The 22,023-nt window shown below is 39.8% G+C and overlaps 2 non-coding genes across 2 annotated transcripts; both read left to right on the forward strand.

The window, feature by feature from the left end:
* Positions 1-478: 478 nt before the first annotated feature.
* On the forward strand, positions 479-585 carry LOC145056087 (small nucleolar RNA R71). The gene has a single exon (XR_013685623.1). It is a non-coding gene; the product is annotated as a small nucleolar RNA R71 (small nucleolar RNA).
* Positions 586-8,022: 7,437 nt separating this feature from the next.
* On the forward strand, positions 8,023-8,129 carry LOC145056098 (small nucleolar RNA R71). Its single transcript, XR_013685634.1, has one exon. It is a non-coding gene; the product is annotated as a small nucleolar RNA R71 (small nucleolar RNA).
* The last annotated feature ends 13,894 nt before the right edge of the window (positions 8,130-22,023 follow it).

Genomic DNA, 22,023 nt, shown 5'->3' on the forward strand with positions numbered 1-22,023 from the left:
CCCCTATATTTTTGCTTATATTTTTCCTCCTTTGCCTTTTTGTACTCATCATACGGGAGCCAATCCTTCTTGGGTTTTCTCCAATTATCATCGTACCTATCACCACTTGAATAGCACACTTGTGATTTCCGGTTCCCGTTCTCGTCAAGATCATAATCTTTAGTAAGATGAGGCCCTTTACAATTCTCACAACCGACCATAATGCCATGGATGGATTGATCCATCTTAGTCATTCTTCGATCTAAATTCTCTAGTTTATCCATCATTGTCGCCATGTTGTCATTGACTGAGTTCACCACCCCTTTACTTAATTCATTTATTGGGTTATGATATTCTCTAGAAAGTTTAGAGATTTCTTCAATTAGTTATTTGATCACCGGGGGTGGTTTTTTTGGTGATAGGTCCTTGAGAATCAAGGAGTTGCCTTGTTGTTACATTCAATCCATTATAGACAATGGAGACTTCTTGTTGGCTATTAAGATCATGATGTGCGCAATTCCTTAGTAAGCCTTTGTATTTCTCCCATGCCTCATATAGTGTCTCTTCAACTTGTTGTTCAAAGTTGGCTATGGCTTTCTTCAATTTGGATATTTTCAAAGGGGGGTAAAATTGATCAATAAATTCTTCTTTCATCTTAGCCCATGTGATGTTGGACCCGGGAGGGAGTGATTTGAGCCAATCTGTCGCAGCTCCCTTAAACGTGACTAGTAGCATACGAAGCAAGACGGTTTCTAGAGGGACATTTGGAGTATTGAAGTAATCGGCTACATCGTTGACTTCTTTCAAATGTTTGTAAGAGTCTTCGTGATCTTTCCTGTAGAAGGGTATTTCCTTAAGTTGAGCAAGTATGTGGCCCTTTTGTTCGAAAGTGGCAGTTGCGTGAATGATGGGTTGTACTAGTCCCGGTCCAGTTTCGTCACGTATCCTCTTCTTCCATTTTCCCATGGGAACTTCATCGATGTTCGCCATGGTGTTGTCGAATTCTCCTTCTAGATCACTTCCTTCTTCGTATTCGGATTCATGCTCGTTCTCTAATTCGGTTTCTATATGGAATGTATCGTCTCCAAGATTTCCAAAGTTGCTTCCTTCGCTCTTTTGGCTGCTCGACTCACCTTCTTTCTTGTTCTTTTTCCTCCAAAAGACTGATTTTAGATCCCTAATCGGTGATTTTGTTGGCGAGTTATTGTCTTAAAGTACTTTGTCCTTGTTTTTCCTTAATGCGGATTCCGGGTCTTCAAATGGAGGAACCAAGGGTGTGTTGGATCCTCTGGTCATGTAACACCTACAACCAAAACAAGAAAAACACATAAAAAGAACAAAAATAAAATAAATAAAACAAAACTGGAAATCAGCTATGGACTCGCCGAGTAGGGTCGAATGCACTTGGCGAGTTCACGGCTTAAACATAAATTTTTTTTATAAAAGTCCTAAAAACAGAAAACTATTAAAACTTAAGGTAATGACTAATTTACTAAAAAAATAACTTTGTGCAAGATAATTCTCACACAAAAGATCGATAAAACTAGGAATTAGTGTTAATTTTTGAACCGTTCCCCGGCAACGGCGCCAAAAACTTGATGTGCGTAAAACCAACTAGTTTTAATCCCACTTTTTAAATATAAAATTGACACTCAAAGGCAGTAAACCTATCGATTGTGGTGTAGCTAAATAAGTAGGGTATCGAACTCAGGGAACAGCAAATTAAATTAATTACTAGAATTATGTAAAAAGAAAATAATAAAAAAAGGGGTTTTCTCTAGTTTTACAAGACTAGAAACTTAAATAAACTAACTAACATGCAATTTAACTAACTAACAGCTAAAACAAGTAAACACCACTAAATTCAATAGTTAAAAGGACTTATGTTTAGGTTCGAATCATTTGTTCCCATGGATGATTTTATGGTAAATGTATCGGATTAATTCTTCATTGGTTACCGATTAAAGTGATTAGATTCACATTCGCTATAGCTAACCCTTAGAAAACAGATTAATTCAATCAATAGTCAGTTGTCTAAATTAATGAATTTCCTAGTTTATTGGTTCTGGTTAAGTAAGACTTCTAATTAGCTAATCAAATTGGTGATTCATATAACTTCTTGTTGATGGTTTATCATACAAGATCACACATTAACTTACTTATCTTCTAGTTAAAAATTCGTGTTCGGCAAGGACTTGTAGAGCTTCGTGATCTTCGATCCCACTCGTCGAGCTAGGAGTTAACTCGCCGGGTCCTTCTTGTTTTTTGTCATTTTTCTTATTTCTTTCAACTCCCGAACTTCCAACTGCTTCTCCTGCTCCCTTTTGCTTCCGAGCATATCTTTTGGACTGAAAATATAATTCGAACACTATTAAGTACCTTTTGTCCATAATGTGCAAGTAATTAGTTAATAAATAAGAAAAATTAATATTAAATATAGGGCTAAATATGCACATATCAAAATACCCCACACTTGACTTTTTCTTGCCCCCAAGCAAAACTGAATTTTAGCACACTAATATTACGAAAGACAATCCCAATCAAACCCAACCATTATGCCAAGACCCCAATGCATGTGTTTTTGTCTAAATTTTTTTCCTAAGGACCCCCCTCAATTCTAAATACTTACAATCCTCATAAACAATCACCCACTTCTTTTGAACAATGCTCATTTTATGCATCCCTCCGAATCCATCCCCATAAAACTTTTTTAACCTCACAGTACTTTTGGTCAACATCCCAAGCATACATAATCTAGAAAATTATAACTTTTTGATACCACTATAGAGCTATTTGGAATTCTTCACTTCTTTGATATTTGACTTTGATTTCTTTGAATTCACCAATCTTTTTGCAGTCTTTGATATCTTCAACTTTTTGAATCTTCAGAATTTTGATATTTTAATCTTCACTTTGACTGCTCTAAAATTCTTAAAACTTTTCTTGTAATTCTCTCTCTCTGAGTTGTAGTGTGGTAGATGACTCTCCGAATTGTAGCGTGAAAAGTCAGAAATTGCAAAATTACACTGGGACTCGTCGAGTCAGTAAGTGCACTCGGCGAGTCCATCGTTGGGTGATAAAAATATATTCTGATCCAAAGTTAATTCTGATGTGTTTGGAAACTAATCATTTGAAACTCGCCTATTTTTCCCTTTTCAGTAATTAGACAGCTTCCAACTCTTCTCTTGACCGGACTCTAAAATCGGACCCCATTCTCTCTCTTGCCTAGAATTGACATTTCTAACACTCTCGAGATCCCTTGCATGCAATCCTTTTGTCCAAATTCTGAAAAGACTAAAACAAACATGTAATAAAAAGGAAAAAACACACCATAAGCAAATCCTAAACTAATTGTCCAAATCAAACAAAATCAAACAAACACAACCAAAATCAAATAATAAAAATTGTTTCAACCAAAATAAAAAGCATAAAACTTCAATCTTCATCATCTTCATCATCATTATGCGCTCCGCTCCCACTTGCGCCACTTCTTCTTGTGTTTGTCCTCTTCTCCCATGTAGGCACATAAGGAAATTGTCCCCCGTCCACATGTTGAATGTTGAAGTGGTCAAACATTTATATAAAGGACCGGTTAGCAAAATTCAAGCCCTTTCCCAAATCATCTTGACATCTTCTCCCTTCCTCTTTTAACCACTCCGGGGGTATATCATCTTAAATCGGGATCACCGGTGGATCGTGATGTGCTTGCTCGTATCTCGACCTTACCCTCTTTCCCGGCTCCTCGGGTCCTATCACTGTTTCATCATGAGGAATAGCATAGTGGCCCTCTCCATAATCTTCAATAATTCTAGCTCCTCTAAAAAGAATTGGATTAAAAGGAGGGGTCGGGACCATTGTCATTAAGTTCCATGCTCCTCTTTCCATTAACCCAAAATATTTGGCTAGGCGGGTTACAAACATCCCACCATTAATTTTTGATGTTTTGCGATCCTTTACCGCCCCTCCAGCTAAATAAGACGCCATGAAATATGGAAGATTATAGAAAGAGTTCGTAGTAATAATACTCCATAAATAGAAAACATCAAGGTTTGGAACCTTGTCGTCATCTTTCTGCATGTTGATTGTATTCGTAATGAGGCGATGAATCAACCTATGGTTTGGTGATCGAATACTCCCCTCTTGAGCAGATTTGGGGATATACACCTTGTTAGCAATGGTGTTCCACCAAGTGGAACCCACAACACCCTCCGGGAACTCCTTGTGACAATGTTCAAGAAAGGTGTCGAAACCCTCAGTGGTGACCAATTCTTTGTCATAAATACCTAAACGACAAGCTAGTTCCACCATACTGTATTGGCGGAATTCACCACCAAGGTAAAAACTAACAATTCCCGGGTTGTAATAATCACTCCCTTCACGGACGTTGATGGTCGAGAAAAACTCCCAACACAGCTCCTTAAACACCGATTCTTGAATGCGGAATATCTGGCTCTATCCATCACACGTGATGGATACCCCATCATTCATAAAAACTTAAACAAGATATGGGGCCAACTCTTCTTCATAACGCACTCTTCCTAACCAATCCCAGTCTATAGCATTTGGCACATAAATTTGCTTCTTTTTCATGTCAACTAGCTTCTTCTTCCATCTTCTCATCGTAGAATCTGAATCAATTCTTGGGAAACTTAACCAAGGATGGTCTCCTTTGTTACCCCTAGAGCTTTGCCCAGTTCTGAAAAACATTTTCTACAAAATTACAAAGGCATACAAACCAGAAAACACAGAAACATTAAAACTCAAAAACTGGAAATGCCTTCAAGGACCGCCTCGTCGAGTCCACAAACAGACTCAGCGAGTCGCAAGAACTGTTCGAGTTGTAAGTTTGAGATTCAGCAATTCATCCAACAAAACCCAAAATTGGTCCCAGGGGTTTGATTTGGAATGCATACTAAGTATAAATTCGCTCTCATTTGCATTTATAACAGGAATATAAAAACCCTAAAACCCTAATCAAGTCAAAGAAAATGGGTTGCAATAAAATGGAACAATTAATCTACAAAAATCAAAGCTTTAAGAAGATAATAACCAAAAATTGTTACCTTTTCAGAAGGAAGTGGAAGAAATCAAAGAAAATGGAATGGGTTGCTTGAGAGAATCTTGACACGTCGAGTATAGGAATGTCGGCCGTATGAAGTGAAAATGGTTTTCAATTAGGTTAAAAACCCTAATTTTACAGAGATGTAAAAAATATTTTTTTTCAGTAAATTAAACCGACTCGTCGAGTCCGTATATGGACTCGCCGAGTTAGGTCGCGAATTTAATTTATATCAGCGTAAGGACTCGCCGAGTCAGTGTATAGATTCGCCGAGTCTATTAATATGTTGAAAACATTTTTTCAAAAAAAAAATCGTTCTTTAAAAATAACACCACACCCCACACTTAGGCCTTTAATGACCCTCAAACAATCATTTATGGATGAAAATGAAGATTGAAATATAAATAAAATCCTAAGTAGTCCACACAAAACGAAAACTAGAAACGAAAAAGAAAAGAAAAGCAAACTCTGTTGATGGGTTGCCTCCCGTTAAGCGCTTCTTTTTAAGGGGTCATTAGCTAGACTCCACCCCGCCTTATGTCTCGGCTGCTTCCTCCATTGGAATCTCCTTCTTTAATTTTTGGACTTTATATTTTGTCTAGTACAAATTAATATTTTTCTTATATGCTCTCTTTAATTCTTCCATTCTCCTCCGTGTAGTGATTTCTTCAGCCTTACGCTTTTTCCGTTTATCATGATTATTTTTTTCCACTACATCCTTTTCATTCTCCCTCGGTTCCCTTCCTTCTTCATCTTTCGTTATTGAATACGGTGTTTTGAAGGTGAAAACTTCAAACGTAGTAGAGACACCAACACGAGGCTTGGTTCTTTTGTTTTTTATTGACATCCCTTCTAGATCTAGCATATGTGTTCTAATAGGAGGGTTATGATCTTCACCATTCAAAGTTTTAGGATCCCCTTTATCTCCTAGACTTCCTCTATCCTCCTCTTGGACAGCCATATCATTCTCCACAATTATTTCAAGAAAAGCCAAATGTGCATCCTCAAAGTTTACGTGATCTTTAACAGCCTCGTTTTCCTTAAGAGGATTCTTCAAGTAATCATGCAAAACTTGCACATCTGGTTCACAAAGATTATTAATGGCTTCTAGATTAAAATTTCCATCTGATTGAGATTCTTCGTAAGGACTCGTCGAGTCAACAGGTACTACTCAGCGAGTCAGAGGATTTTCAACACTTTTGAAGCTTTGTTTGTGGTCAGCTTCCTTGATCAGCTTTTCTATTTTCTCCAGATCTCCGTTGGCATCAAAATTCTCATCCAAGGACGATAAGAATTGGTTTGGATTGATCTCTTGTAAGTAAGCAAGCTCTCTCTCCAACAATTCATCATCCAAAATTATTGAAGGACCTTATCTTCTTTTGCCTCCTTGTGCTTCTCCTTTTTCTTAGCTTCAAAAATTACCAAATCATCTCTCACCCTTAATGTTAGTGCAGAGTTGCGCATATCTACCAAGGCACAATCGGTATTCAAGAATGGTCGCCCAAGAATGATTGGTACTTTAAAGTCCTCCTCCATATCTAATATTATGAAGTCAACCGGAAATACTAACTTATCAATTTTGATAAGGAGATCTTCACATACTCCAATTGGATGTATTATCGTTTTTTCAGCTAGATGAATGTTCATTTGAATAGGCTTTGGGATCGGAAGATTTAGATTTTGGAAGAAGGAATATGGCATAATATTAATACTTGCCCCCGAATCCATTAATGCTCGTGTGGTCATTATGTTCCCGAATTAACAAGGTACGATAATGCTTCTCGGATCACCCCTCTTTTCTGGCAGTTCATTCAGCACTAATTCAGCAACTTCTTCTATATTTCTTCTAGTGGTAAATAGGTTTTTTAGTAAATGAGCATATTTTAGTGTTTGTAATATTGTTTAAACAAACGGAATATTTACTTGGAGTGCCTTTATGTGCTCAATAAACCACATATATTCTTGAATCTGCTCATCAGGTATGGCTCGGATTGGAAATGGAAAAGAGGGCTGGTAAGGCTTTAGAAAAGAGCAATTTTCGTTATCAGGTCTTCGACTCGTCGAGTCCGTGTGGGCGACTCGTTGAGTCGAGTATGGTTTACTCAAATTCCTTCTAAATCACTTCTTCTGTTCGCACCTAGTTGGGATTCTTTTGGATAAAAGTCAGAGGGGTGAAAATTGGCTCAGAATCTGTTGCAATTACATTCACATTCGCCATTTTTGGATTTTGCTCGGAATTGCTAGGAAGTTCACCGGGTGCTCTTTGGTTGATTCTTTGCGCAAGCTGACCTAGCTGTTTTTCAATGTTATGAATAGATGCTTGTATATTCCTAAGCATATTTTGCTGATCCATCATCATAGCTTGATGTTCTCTAAGCATATTCCGTTGCTCTTTCATTTCAGCATTTGTATCATTATGCCTTTTCTCTGACGCGACCACAAATCTTTTAAGCATATCTTCCAAGTCAGCTTTCTTCTCCAACAACGGTTCCTATTTTTGATAGAAGCCCCTATCTTTTTGCTTATATTTTTCCTCCTTTTCCTTTTTGTACTTATCATATGGGAGCCAATCCTTCTTGGGTTTTCTCCAATTATCATAGTACCTATCACCACTTGAATAGCACACTTGTGCTTTCCGGTTCCTGTTCTCGTCAAGATCACAATCTTTAGTGAGATGAGGCCCTTTACAATTCTCATAACCGACCCTAATGACATGGATGGATTGATCCACCTTAGTCATTCTTCGATCTAAATTCTCTAGTTTAGCCATCATTGCCGCCACGTTGTCATTGACTAAGTTCACCACCTCTTTACTTAATTCATTTATTGGGTTATGATATTCTCTAGAATGTTTAGAGAATTCTACAACTAGTTCTTTGATCACCGGGGGTGGTTTCTTTGTGAGAGGTCCTTGCGAATCAAGGAGTTGCCTTGTTGTCACGTTCACTCCATCATAGAAAATGGAGACTTCTTGTTGGCTATTAAGATCATGATGTGGGCAGTTCCTTAGTAAACCTTTGTATCTCTCCCAAGCATCGTATAGTGACTCTCCAACTTGTTGTTCAAAGTTGACTATGGCTTTCTTCAATTTGGCTATTTTCGAAGGGGGGAAAAATTGATCAATAAATTCTTCTTTCATCTTAGCCCATGTAGTGATGGACCCGGGAGGCGGTGATTTGAGCCAATCTTTTGCAACTCCCTTAAACGTGACTGGTAGCATACAAAGCAACACGGTTTTGCGAGGCACATTTGGTGTATTGAATTAATCGGCTACATCGTTGACTCCTTCCAAATGTTTGTAAGCGTCTTCGTGATCTTTCCCGTAGAAGCGGATTTCCTTAAATTGAGCAAGTATGTGGCCCTTTAGTTCGAAAGTGGCAATCGCGGGAATGATGGGTTTTACTAGTCCCGGTACGGTATTGTCATGTATCCTCTTCTTCCATTCTCCCATGGGAACTTCTTCGATGTTCCCCATGGTGTTGTCGAATTCTCCTTCTAGATTGCTTCCTTCTTCGTATTCGGATTCGTGCTCCTTCTCTAATTCGGTTTCTATATGGAATGTATTGTCTCCAAGATTTCCAAATTTGCTTCCTTCGCTCTTTTGGCTGCTGGACTCGCCTGCTTTCTTGTTGTTTTTCTTCCCAAAGACTGATTTTAGATCCCTAAACGGTGATTTCATTGGTGGGTTATTGTCTTCAAGTACTTTATCCTTGTTTTTCCTTAATACGGATTTCGGGTCTTCAAATGGAGGAACCAAGAGTGTGTTGGATCCTCTGGTCATTTAACACCTACAACCAAAACAAGAAAAACGCGTAAAAAGAACTAAAATAAAATAATAATAAAAAACGAAACTGAAAATCAGCTATGGACTCGTCGAGTAGGGTCGAATGCACTCGGCGAGTTCACGGCTCAAACAGAAAAAACATTTTATAAAAATCCTAAAAACAGAAAACTATTAAAACTTAAACTAATGACTAGTTTACTAAAAAATAACTTTGTGCAAGATAATTCTCACACAAAGGATCGATAAAACTAGAAATTAGTGTTAAATTTTGAACCGTTCCCCGGCAACGGTGCCAAAATCTTGATGTGTGTAAAACCAACTAGTTTTAATCCTACTTTTTAAATATAAAATTGACACACAAAGGCAGTGAACCTATCGATTGTGGTGTAGCTAAATAAGTAGGGTACCAAACTCAGGGAATGGAAAATTAAATTAATTACTAGAATTATCTAAAAAGCAAATAATAAAAAGAAGGGGTTTTCTCTAGTTTTACAAGACTAGAAACTTAAATAAACTAACTAACACGCAATTTAACTAACTAACAGCTAAAACAAGTAAATACCACTAAGTTCAATAGTTAAAAGAACTTATGTTTAGGTTCAAATCATTTGTTCCCATGGATGATTTTATGGTAAATGTATCGGATTAATTCTCCATTGGTTACCGATTAAAGTGATTAGCTTCACATTCGCTATAACTAACCCTTAGAAAACAGATTAATTAAAGCAATGGCCAGTTGTCTAAATTAATGAATTTCGTAGTTTATTGGTATGGTTTAAGTAAGACTTGCAATTAGCTAATCAAATTGGTGACTCAATTAACTTCTTGTTAATGATGTATCATACAAGGTCACACATTAACTTACCTATCTTCTAGTTAATTCTAGTTTCACATTCGTTATTCCTAGACATACAACATGTGCTCACATAAATCATATCAAATTAATAACTAAGAGATGTTCATACAACTTAATTTCTAGTTTATTAACAGAGAATAGTTGTTATTAACATAAGAGGTTCTTTAACAAGCTTCACAAAACTATATCACCAATTAAAATTAACCCTAACCATAAAATCAAACCATGTTTACAAATTCATCTATCCTAAACAGAAGTTATGAGTTTTTAGCTCATGATTACAGTAAAAACATATGCAAAAACGAATTTGGATAGTTCCAACATGATTCCAGCAAAAGGTTTAATAAGAATAAACTAAATTTGCCTTAATTCTCCTCGAGATTGGACTTAGGGTTGATTCCTCAACTTCTCCGAATCTAGCAACACCTTGAATCGTAGTTTTAGCCTCCTAGGGTTCCAGAGAAGTCCTCCTCTCGATACCAAAGTCCCTATTTATATTTTTCTGGAAACAGAGGTGACTCGTCGAGTCAAGATCCCAACTCGTCGAGTCCTCATTAAAAATCCATGTTCGACAAGGACTTCTAGAGCTTCGTGAATCTTCGATCCTACTCGTCGAGTCAGGAGTTGACTCGCCGAGTCCTTCTTGTTTTTTGGCATTTTTCTTCTTTGTTTCAACTCTCGAACTTCCAATTGCTTCTACTGCTCCATTTTGCTTCAGCGCATATCTTTTGGACTGAAAATATAATTCGAACGCTATTAAGTACCTTTTGTCCACAATGTGCAAGTAATCAGTTAATAAATAAGAAAAATCTTTATTAAATATAAGGCTAAATATGCACATATCATTTGGGGAATTTCATTACCGATTTCTCAGATATGAACTACATACACAGTTGAATACATAAACTATGACATATTTAGTTTATAACCCATATTACTACAAGGTTACAACAGTTAATAATTATTTAAGTATAATTATTTTTTTTTACTCTAAAAAACATACGTCAGATTTTCATATGTCATAATGGATATCAACGTCCATTTCTTGTCGTATCAAGTTTAAGTATGGTCATAAAACTCGCCAATCATACGACTCGTTTACGTAAAAATATACCTCTCATAAACAGTGGCTTTAATAACATAAGTGTGACACTTATGCCTTACATTTTCGGAACTATTAAAGCAACGAACACACGTATACCAGGGAAAATAAGGGATTTTCTTAGAAAAACAGAACATACTTTACATACTGTTGGTAGCCAGGGTTTTCAAACGGAATACATTTTACATACTGGTGGTTGCCAGGGTTTTCAAATGAAATACATTTTTCATACTGGCGGTAGCCAGGGTTTTGATACAAATGATACTTTACATATAATGAAAATTAATCATTTTTACAAATTCAGTGACTAGTTTTCATTACAAAAACATGCTTATGAACTCTCCAGCTTTATGCTTATACGTTTTCAAAACAACTTGTATTCTCAGGACAGCAATAGACAGGTACCTTGCCAGCTTTTGGTGAAGACGAAGCATTTTGGAGTCTTGTCTTTTTCTTTTTTCTAATTATGATGTATACACACTATGTTTCAAACAGATGAAATTATTCATATTATAATTTAATGGTTGTGTTTACTTTGATTACTATGATGCAATTGTTGTGATACTACGCATGACGTTATCCACCCCCGAACGTTTCCGCCGTTTGTTTTCATGGTTCGGGGGTGTGACAGTTAACCACCTAAATCTCCTTCATGGCAGCATTCAATAAAGGCTCAGTGGATGCTTTGCTTGCCTTCCAAAACATGGTCTCATAGTGTACACCACCGAATCTTTTCCTAATGTTGGCAAGAATATGCCTTGCACACAGCCTATGTTCAGTAGTAGGAAGCACTTCTTTGACAAATTCTAACAACCCCTATCAAAAAATGGTGATATGTTAGACATAATTAACCTAAATGTAAAATATATAAAAGTTGAAAGTATAGGACATACCTTATACTGATCTGACATCAATGTTATACCAAAACCATTATCTAGATGAAGGTCATCTTTTAGATTTTCCAAGAACCATTTCCAATTTGCTTTGTTTTCTACACATACAACTGCCCATGCAATTCGTAATATGTGACTATTAGCATCCCTTCCTACAACACATATTAGCTCTCCTGAACATAAACCCTTTAAGAAGCAACCATCCAAATTTACTACTCTTCTGCAGCTCCCTCTCCACCCTTTCTTTAGGCCATCAAAACAAATGTAAAACTTGCTAAAATAAGTCTCACCATCTGGAATAACATTGACATCGATTTTGACTATTGGTCTAGGATTTGATCTTCTTATCTCCTCCCCATATTAACATAGATTTGCATAGTGCTCCACTAGTGTTCCCTCAATCAATTCAACTGCATACTTCTTTTCTCTTCTACACTGTCCCATACTTACATCCATCCTAAATTTCTCTTTAACCTCATCGCTAAGGAGCCTCACACTAACTTTTTGTTTCAGTACGAATTGGGTGGTGTAATGGCTACATATCCAAGCATACTTCACAATTGAACCTAATTTGATGTTTCTTGCACAGTTATGCTCATTTATGAGACACTTAATTTGGAAATATTTTTCCTCACTCATCCAAGAAGCCTACATTCTAAACTTGTAAGCACCAGAACAACATTTCACTAAAAGTCTCCTGCTATCATTTTTCTTGTAGCATAACTGATAACCATTTGCAACAACATAGTTACACATCATGTGTTTCAGTTGTTTAGGATCACAAATCTCATACCTAATACAGGCAGTTTCTATTTTTTTTCCAATAAACATTCACATTGTTAATAGCTTGGTCATTAGATATTTCCTCATCTCATGTAGCTTATCATATGGCTCTTCACGAGGTGTATTTTTAGGGGTAACTTGGTCCTTTGTGATGAGTTTTGAGCATTCTAATACTCTTATGGTGTGCATGCATCCCTAGAAACCTTGGATCTATGTTTTCTCTATTATACATGCAAACTTTCTTTTTTCCAAGGTTTCATCCTAATTAGCATGTGATTGGGGTATATATAATATAAAACTAGTAGAATGACATACCTTTCTTGTAACTTGGATTGCTTAAGACTTTGTGAGCCTAGCACCCCAAATATGATGCCTCAAATGCTTTACACAACACCACCAACAATTGGAATAACTTGAGAGAAGATTATTATGCACCAAGATAGGCTAGCCCTCACTATTATCTCTTAAGTGCCGATTTTACAAGGATGAGGCTTCTTTATGTAGTGTGCATCTTAGGGTTACACCATGTAAATAATGCATTTCCATATTCCTCATGATCCATGGGTTTTAACCTCCATGGAGTATCCATGGGTAACCACATGGGTTTAGCCCAACATGAAGAACTATGGATCATAAGCCCACTATATAAGAATGAATGATTTACCAAATCAATACCCATTTATTTAATTAGTCTCTTTTGATCACAAAATAATTCCCAAACTAATTATTGATCAATAATAATTAAATAATTCATATTAATATATTATAACTTATAATATATTAATAAACCTTAAACATCCTCTTCTCACAAAAGTCTATCCAAATGTTTCGATGTCATGCAACCCAAATGGACCATGCTAAATCAGGTCAAGTACATACCAAATTTAGTTATGGAGTTAGACACCTTATCCAAGAGTCTCCCACTTGGATAAGTCTCATAACTATAGCTGCAAGTATGATGTCAGGATCCGACCCGCAATCGTAGCTCTTTCAAAGTCTCGCGGAACTGAGTTGTGCCATTTTAGATAAGTGATCATATAATCCTCTGTTCAAGATATCAGCCGGACAAATACATGGAACAACGTCGTACTTATTGTCTAGCATTTTGTTTCCTGATTTCTGATTTGTTTGATATAGAACTTAATCGAACACATCAATTCAGTTCTAACCGGGCCCGACACATAAGTCAAAACAAAATCATCGAGGGGCCCAAGATATCGGTTTTAATCCTCCAAGGACTAAAAGGAACAGATAAAGTTCGACTCATATGCTTGTACTAACTAATCATCAAATTGTACACAATAACACCTTTTATAACATCAAGTTACTAATGCGTTTTCGTACTATCAATGTATAACTAACTCATTGTCAACAACTCATATCTCTTGGTTTGACGACTTATATGATATTATCATCTCATGATCACTCGAGATAAATTCCATGAAGTGATACAAGTGAGCATGGGTTGAATCTAATACTCAGAACTTATGAGCACTCATGAATGTTGCAGCAACAATTGCTATGTCTAATATAATTCAGACAAATCTACAAACCCAACTCATGATAGTCTTTTTTCAATAACTACTTCCAAAGTATGATCAACTGTGGATGGTTTGAATAATATGATATACCATAACATAATTAGTCTGGAAGTCAAAACATGCAACATGAAACAATAGTAAATGATTGAAACAAGACAGTACCATACTAGTAAATAAATAACACCTTTTATTTAAGCATCAAATGTCAATTACATTTCAACTATTACAAGTTTCGAAAGATATCTAATTACTAAAACTAATATCATCCTTCAGCCCAATGCACCTCGCATGCTGTAAAAGCTTAACCGTACACAGTCCCTTCGTGAGGTGATCTGTTGGGTTCTTATCCGATGATACCCTCTTTTCCACGAGGAGTCCTTCTTCTATTCGATGTCTAATGAAGTGATATTTTCTGTCGATGCGCCTGGATCTGCCGTGATCCCTTGGTTCCTTGGGTAAGGCAACTGCACTCTCGTTATCACATAAAATCTCCATAGGCTCCTTTATAGCCGGTACAACTCCAAGGTCTCCGTTGAAGTTCTTCAGCCATAATGCCTCCTTCGCTGCCTCGCTTGATGCTATGTACTCTGATTCGCACGTTGAATCAGCTACTGTCTGTTGCTTGGAACTTTTCCAAGTAATTGCTCCTCCATTTAGGATAAAGACCTAGCCCGACTGAGAGCAGAAATTAACCCTATCAGTCTAAAAGCTAGCGTCACTATACCCCACTACTCTCAAGTCATCACTCCCACTAACGGTAAGGACCTAATCCTTAGTCCTCTGCAGGTACTTGAGAATGTTCTTCACTGCAGTCCAGTGAGTTTTGTTAGGGTTCCCTAGATATCTGCTAACCATGCTCAAAGCAAAAGCCACATCAGGGTGAATACAAGTCATAACATACATGATCGAGCCTACAGCGGAAGCATATGGTACTCAACTCATCTCAGTTATCCCGTCCTCTGTACTCGGGCTTTGAGTCTTACTCAGTTTGGCGTTACTTTGGATCGGTAAGTCACCTTTCTTGGAATCCTGCATGCTGAACCTATTCAACAACTTATCCAAGTAGGTACTTTGACTAAGTCCAATTAGTCTCTTACTCCTGTCTCTCAATATCCTTATCCCTAAGATATAGGCAGCTTCTCGAAGGTCCTTCACAGCGAAACACTTCCTAAGCCATGATTTAACCTCCTGCAAGGTTAGGATATCATTTCCTATGAGTAGTATGTCATCTAGATACAATACCAAAAAGCTAACTATACTCCCACTAGCCTTGAGATATACACAGGACTCATCCTCGCTCTTGGAAAAGCAAAACTCTCTGACTTTCTCATCGAAAAAAAGATTCCATCTGCAAGATGCTTGATTTAATCTATAGATGGATTTCTCAAGTCTACACACTCTTTTAGGGTACTTTGCATCAACAAAACCCTCTGGCTGAATCATGTAAACATCCTCAGCCAACTTTCCATTAAGGAAAGCGGTTTTGACATCCATTTGCCATATTTCATAATCATCAAATGCAACTATGGCTAGCATAACTCTAATAGACTTAATCTTTGCTACTGGTGAGAAGGTCCCATAATAGTCAACTGCCGGAGTTTGACTAAAGCCCTTCGCAACCAATCATGCCTTGTAAGTGTGTACCTTCCCATCCATGTCGGCCTTCTTCTTGAAGATCCATTTGCACCCGACTGTCTTACGAACCAGTACATTGTCAACCAAGTTCCAAACTTGATTATCATACATGGAATGAATCTTGTTGTTCATAGCATCTTTCTATTTGGCTGACTCAGGGCTTGCCATGGCTTCCTTGAAGTTGTTAGGTTCATCCAAATTTACCAGTGTACTATCACTGATAAATGCATCACCTTCTGTAGTAATATGGAAACCATAATAAAACTCAGGCGTGCTCCTAACTCCTATGGAACGCCTCAGAGGTACAACCTCATCTATCGGCTCAACAGGAGTTTCCTCCTCAGGTTGATTGCTAGTGTTTGAGGTTCCTTCACCGTTTGACTCTTGAAGCTCTTCAAGGTCAATTTGCCTCCCACTGTTTTCTTGGCTTACGAATTCTCTCTCGTGGAACACTCCTCTCATTGCAACGAAGACGACATTGTCGCTTGGTTTATAGAAGAGATAACCAAAAGATTTATATGGGTAGCCGATGAAAATACATCGCCCACTTCGAGCTTCGAGCTTGTTGTGAGTTTCACGCCTCACGAAAGCCTCACAACCCCAAACTTTGATGTGGTCTAAAGTGGGAACTTTCCCAGTCCACATCTCGTGAGGTGTTTTGGCAACCTTTTTGGTAGGGACTAGATTAAGGATATGGGTGGCAGTCTCTAAGGCATACCCCCAGAATGAGATTGGTAACGAAGCTCCACTCATCATGGAACGAACCATGTCTAACCAAGTTCGATTGCACCTCTTAGTCACACTATTCAGTTGTGGTGTCCTAGAGGTGTCAATTGTGAAACAATTCCATATTCCTTAAGATAGTCGAGGAACTCGATACTAAGATACTCACCATCTCGATTGGATCGGAGCATCTTTATCTTCCTGCCCATCTAATTCTCCACTTCTTGTTTACACTCTTTGAATTTCTCAAAATTTTCTGAATTATGCTTCATTAAGTAGACATAGCCATATCTACTATAATCATCGGTAAAAGTCATAAAGAAGCGGTTAGCATCCCTTGTGGCAGTTCTGAAGGACCCACACACATCGGTATGTATGAGCTCCAACAAACCGTCACCCTTAGCACAAGTACCAGTGAAGGGTGACTTAGTTATTTTTCCAAGTACACAAGATCCGCAACTATCATCTGACTTTAAGTCAAATGACTCCAAGACTCAAGCCTTTTGGAGTTGGCATATGCGCTTCTTGTTGACATGTCCAAGACGACAATGCCATAAGGATGCGTTATCCAAACTAGCGGAAGAATCAATATGCAATACATTATTTCCTAAGTTGTCTACAACCGACACAGTTTCATATACACCATCACAAGGTAATGCTTTAAAATAAAAAACACCATTATAAAAAGCATTAACACCACCACATTCATTATCAAATGAAAAAGTAAATCCTTGTTTGTACAAACCATAAAAGGAAATAATATTTCTCACCATTTCAAACGAGTAACAACATTTATGTAACACCCATAAAAATCATGCTAAATTTAAAAATTTTCAAAACACTTGAAACCATTTAACATTACATAGATTGTTTTCAAAATAATAAATATCAGAGTATCCCAGTATCAATTCATAAAAATCATAACAGCAGGACGAGCGGTATGATCATGCCTTCGCCTTGCCACGATCACCAGAAGTACCTGAAACATTAAACTGAAACTGTAAGCCGGAAAGCTTAGTGAGCTACACCCAAAATATCATCCTCATAAAATCATAATCATATCATATCAACAAATAAAGAACAGCATGCATAATGAGACTTCAGCCTGACTAGACCACCTCGCAGACCTTCAGTCTATCTGGACCGCTCTCCAAGCGTTCGGCACATCCAGACCGCCTCATAGGGCCTTCAACCTATCCTGACCGCTCGTCGGGTCTTCAGTCTGACTAACATCCCTCATGGGCCTATAGTCTATCCGGACCGCCCTGGGTATGTTGGACTTCAGCACAATGCAGGACCGCCTCAACCCAACCCCTAAACAAATAATCATGTGCACATAAATATCTTACGCTAGCACACATAGCAGTTAAACTGATCAACAGATCACAAAGCATAGCAACAATCCTATAACCAGGATACCGGCCTAACAGGTCACTAACATAGCATCAACTTATATACCAGGATACCGACCTAACCAGGTTACTAAGCATAAGCATATCACCATCCTAACTACCAGGATGTAAGTCAATAAATATATCATGCAATAATCTGGATACAAATCCATAAAAGGTCAGCCTTGGTGCCTTAGACCCTGCTGATATAGTGAGGAGAACTCACCTTGCAACTGTCGTCTGAAACTAGAAAGCTCAACTCCCGGATCACCACCACAAACTCCACCACCTATATCCAACACATCACAAAGTTCATAAATTCCCAAGATACCCCCAGAAGTCAACGGGTCAACCCTTGGTCAAAGTCAAAGTCAACTGTCAAGGTCAACAGTCCATGTTGACCTCAACTCGTCGAGTACCCTCAACTACTCGCCGATTTCTTGCTTAAATTGCCAACTCACCGAGTCCCCCAAATGACTTGTCGAGTCCAAGGCAATTTTCATCGGAATCGCCGAGTCACTCATCCGACTCGTCGAGCCCACGACCATCTTCATCGGACTCACCGAGTCGACCATGCCATTTGACGAGTGGGATGAACAGCTCGTCGAGTCGGATGAAGATGGGCATGAACTCGACGAGTTGGATGAACAACTCGGCGAGTTGGATGAAGATTGCATGGCACTTGGCGAGTCTGTTCTTGGACTCGGCGAGTCAAGTCACGAAGCCCCAAACCCTTCGAGTTGAGACTCGAATTACTGAGTCGAGTGGAGACTCAGCGAGTTGGGCAGGTCAGGACTCGGAAATCGTTGGACTCGGCGAGTCATGGACTGACTCAGCGAGTCATGTCGCGAATGGAAGGACCCTGAGTATGTTAACTCGGCGAGTCAGTAAGTGGACTCGGCGAGTAGGGTTGACCTGGAAAGGTTGACTTTGACCAGGACTTTAACTTAGACCAGAATTGACTTGGTTAACTGTCGAGGTTCAATTATACTAAGTGTTGCATTGATATTGATAGCTCGGGAAGCTAGTAGAGCCGGAGTTCAGTGAGTGGTCGGGCAGCAGCTAGTGGGATCATCAGCAAGTTCATCCAGTGCAGGTGATTTTCCCTTTGTATGAATGGGTCTACGGCCACAATGCCGGCCCATGTAGTTATGAGTAGAAGACCCGGGGGTTAGCCCTAGGCACAGTATGCTAGTATGATATTCGGGACGAGGTCCAATGGTAAAGGGCGGGTGCCCAAGGAATGGTTTATGTGATAGTTTATACTTGTTGTCTGTGTGATACTTGTATGTGCCTGGTAGGGAGGTGAGTGTGGGCGAGGTCCCGTATCTCACCAATAGCAGAGTGTGGATGGTGTTCCACATCTCAGTAGCAACAGAGCAGGGGCGAGGCCCAAGTTAGGGAAGGACTGAGGGTGGGCTGGGCCCGTACCTCACTATGAGCAGGAGTATGGACGGGGTTCCATGACTCATCACTAGTAGGACAAGGGCGGGGCCCAGAGATAGGCGAGGCCTTAGGACAAGATCCGTTTGTATGTGTTTAGATTATGTGATGTGATGTGATATGTTTACGTGCTATTATATGTTAGTGGGCAAGGCCCTGTGATAGGTGAGGCCTAAGTGAAACAGATCTGTAGCCGAGCGGGGCTCGAAGCCAGGCGGGGCCTAGAGCGGCGGGGCCGTTGTAGCGGGCGAGGCCCAAGGTAGTGGGCGAGGCCCAGGATAGCGAGCGTGGCCCAGTATGTGCAGTATGTGGTTATGCATGGTATGTGGTAGGGTGGGGAACTCACTAAGCTTCGTGCTTACGGTTTTCAGTGTTGGTTTCAGGTACTTCCGGTAGCGGGGGGAAGAGCTCGGGGTGATCGCATGGCACACACCATAGCCTAGACAGCCTGGGAATGTTTACTCTGATAACGAACATGTATTTTGGAAACTAATACTCTGTTTATGTTTTGAAATGATGAATTTGCTTAAAGTAATGTTTTATTAAAAGAAATTTTTAGTCTTGAATTTTGGGGCGTTACAAGTTGGTATCAGAGCCTTGGTTTGAGGGATTCGAGCATACTCTCGGGTGTGCCTAAACTCAAACTGAGGGGTCGGATAAAAAGTTTTCAAAAATGAAAAGACGGTTTTGTAAAAAGAATTTTGAGAATGAAAAACAATTTTAGAAAAGCAAAAATGATTCAGAAAGAGAAGAACTTTGAAAAGAGAAAAGGGGGTGTGGTGCATGCAATCAGCCGAGCTCAAGTAAGTACCCCAAAATACCCATACAAGTCTATGTTTTGATTATCAGTTAGTAGAACAGTATGCTAGAATAGGACTAAGGATCTAAGGATGATGCCCTATGTGCCTGTTATTTGTGCTTTTGAGCTGCATGATAGTGCTGATTAGACAGTAGTAGGATAGCCTGTTTAGGTTATGCCTGAGTTTATGAGTTGTGTTGTATGCTAGTTCAGATTCTTGTTATGTGGATGCGATTGCTTGAGTATGTTATGGTTAGATTTTCCCTTGTCCGAATGCTGCTTGCTTTGTGCATCGTAGGATTCTGAGTGATGGGAGTTAGCCATTAGGTGGATACGACACGCCACATGTGATTAGGGTTGAATAATCACAGAGTGTTGGACTTGGTCCTATTGCACAGCTCTTGTTTGAGTCCAACCGTTGTAGGAACAAGTCTTTTACTTGAAGGATTATCTGAGCCTCGTCACATGTGATGGTATCCACATGATGGCTAATTGGCATCACAAGGGGGCCTTCAGCAGCTGAGGACTGGTTTGAGTTGAGTCAAAGGTTTCCCTAGAGTAAGCCTAGGATGAGATAGTGCTGGGAGCAGTAGTAGTGGTTAAGGGACCTGGTGGAGTCAAAGCAATTCCTGAGGAAAGTACGGATAGATGTGGAAGGTAGTATGGGCCCGTACTACTGAAAGCAGAGGATTCGTACTCGATTCAGGAAAGGTCGAGACAAGACCGGGGACCTGGTAGGGTGTGTTTGGTCTCGCATCAGTGATGAGTATTCTGATAGTGGTTGTGATATACTTTCAGCATGGTGACGTTGCGAGAGAGACCAGCGGGCGGATCAGGCATCGGAGAGGGATCGGGCTCGGGTTCAGGGGCCGAGCAGCTCAAGGAGCGGATGAGAGAGTTGATATCAGCTGAGGTTACGCACAGTATTCTAGCTCAGACTCCTGTGATCTTTGGCACGGTCAAGGAGGGTATACTGGAGATCTTGGATGAGAGGCTGGGAGCCTTCCATACCGAGATGATGGCTTTGTTGGGGGCGCGTACCTTGACCTTTCGAGAGTTCAGGGCTTGCGGGGCACCAGATTATCATGGGGCTAGGGACCCCATTGCTAGCAGCAGATGGTTGGCTGATGTTGCCAACGCTTTTCGTACAAGCAAGTGTCCCGAGGGGGACAAGGTTAGACTCGCCTCCGGTCTTCTGAAGGACAGAGCGAGGGATTGGTAGGAAGAGATTGGTAATGCGTGGGAGATGATGTCGTGTTGGACGCGATGACTTGGAGCGATTTCTCAGCCAGGTTCAGGGCGGAGTTTTCGCCAATTATTGAGGTGCAGCAGCTGGCACGAGAGTTTCAGGATTTGACGCAGACTACTGAGACTGTGGCGGAGATCACCGCCAAGTTCAGGGAGAGGGCTCTTCTTGTACCGCAGTATGTCACGGATGAGGAGATGAAGAAGGCCCGATACCATGAGATGTTGAGGGCTGACATCAGGGAGTTCGTGAGCAGGTCTGGCTGTAAAACGCTGGAAGATATGATTTCTCGGGTTAGAGAGAGGGAAATTGATTTGGAGCAGATCCGGAAGAGGAAGCCGGATGAGGTTCAGGTAGCTGAAGGTTTGGGCAAAAGGCCCAAGGGATCGGATTCGAGATCGAGGGATTATCAGGACCGCAGTCGGTGCGGGAAGTGTGGCAGGGCGCACGGGGGCGCGTGCAGGAGTGGTAGCGGTGGTGAGTCTGGCTGTTTCAAGTGCGGTCGGACTGGTCATTTCAGCCGGGATTGTACTACTACCACCGCACATGGATCCGATTTGTTATGTTTTCATTGCCATCAGCGGGGCCACAAGAAGGCCCAGTGTCCTAGTTTGTTTTCGGCAGGACGGGTGATGGCACCCGCCCCTGTAACCTTGAGGATCACGGATGGCCGTCAGGGCCGGGTAGAGGCACCTGCAGCAGGGAGCAGGGCTTTTCAGATGACGACCTTGGAGACGCGAGCAACACCGGACGTTGCAGGTATGCAATTTCCATTTTCAGTTCTTTTAT

The sequence above is a fragment of the Lactuca serriola genome, chromosome 5 (assembly GCF_051521515.1).
Source record: "Lactuca serriola cultivar US96UC23 chromosome 5, Lser_US96UC23_V15, whole genome shotgun sequence".
In the NCBI taxonomy this organism is placed as follows: Eukaryota; Viridiplantae; Streptophyta; class Magnoliopsida; order Asterales; family Asteraceae; genus Lactuca; species Lactuca serriola.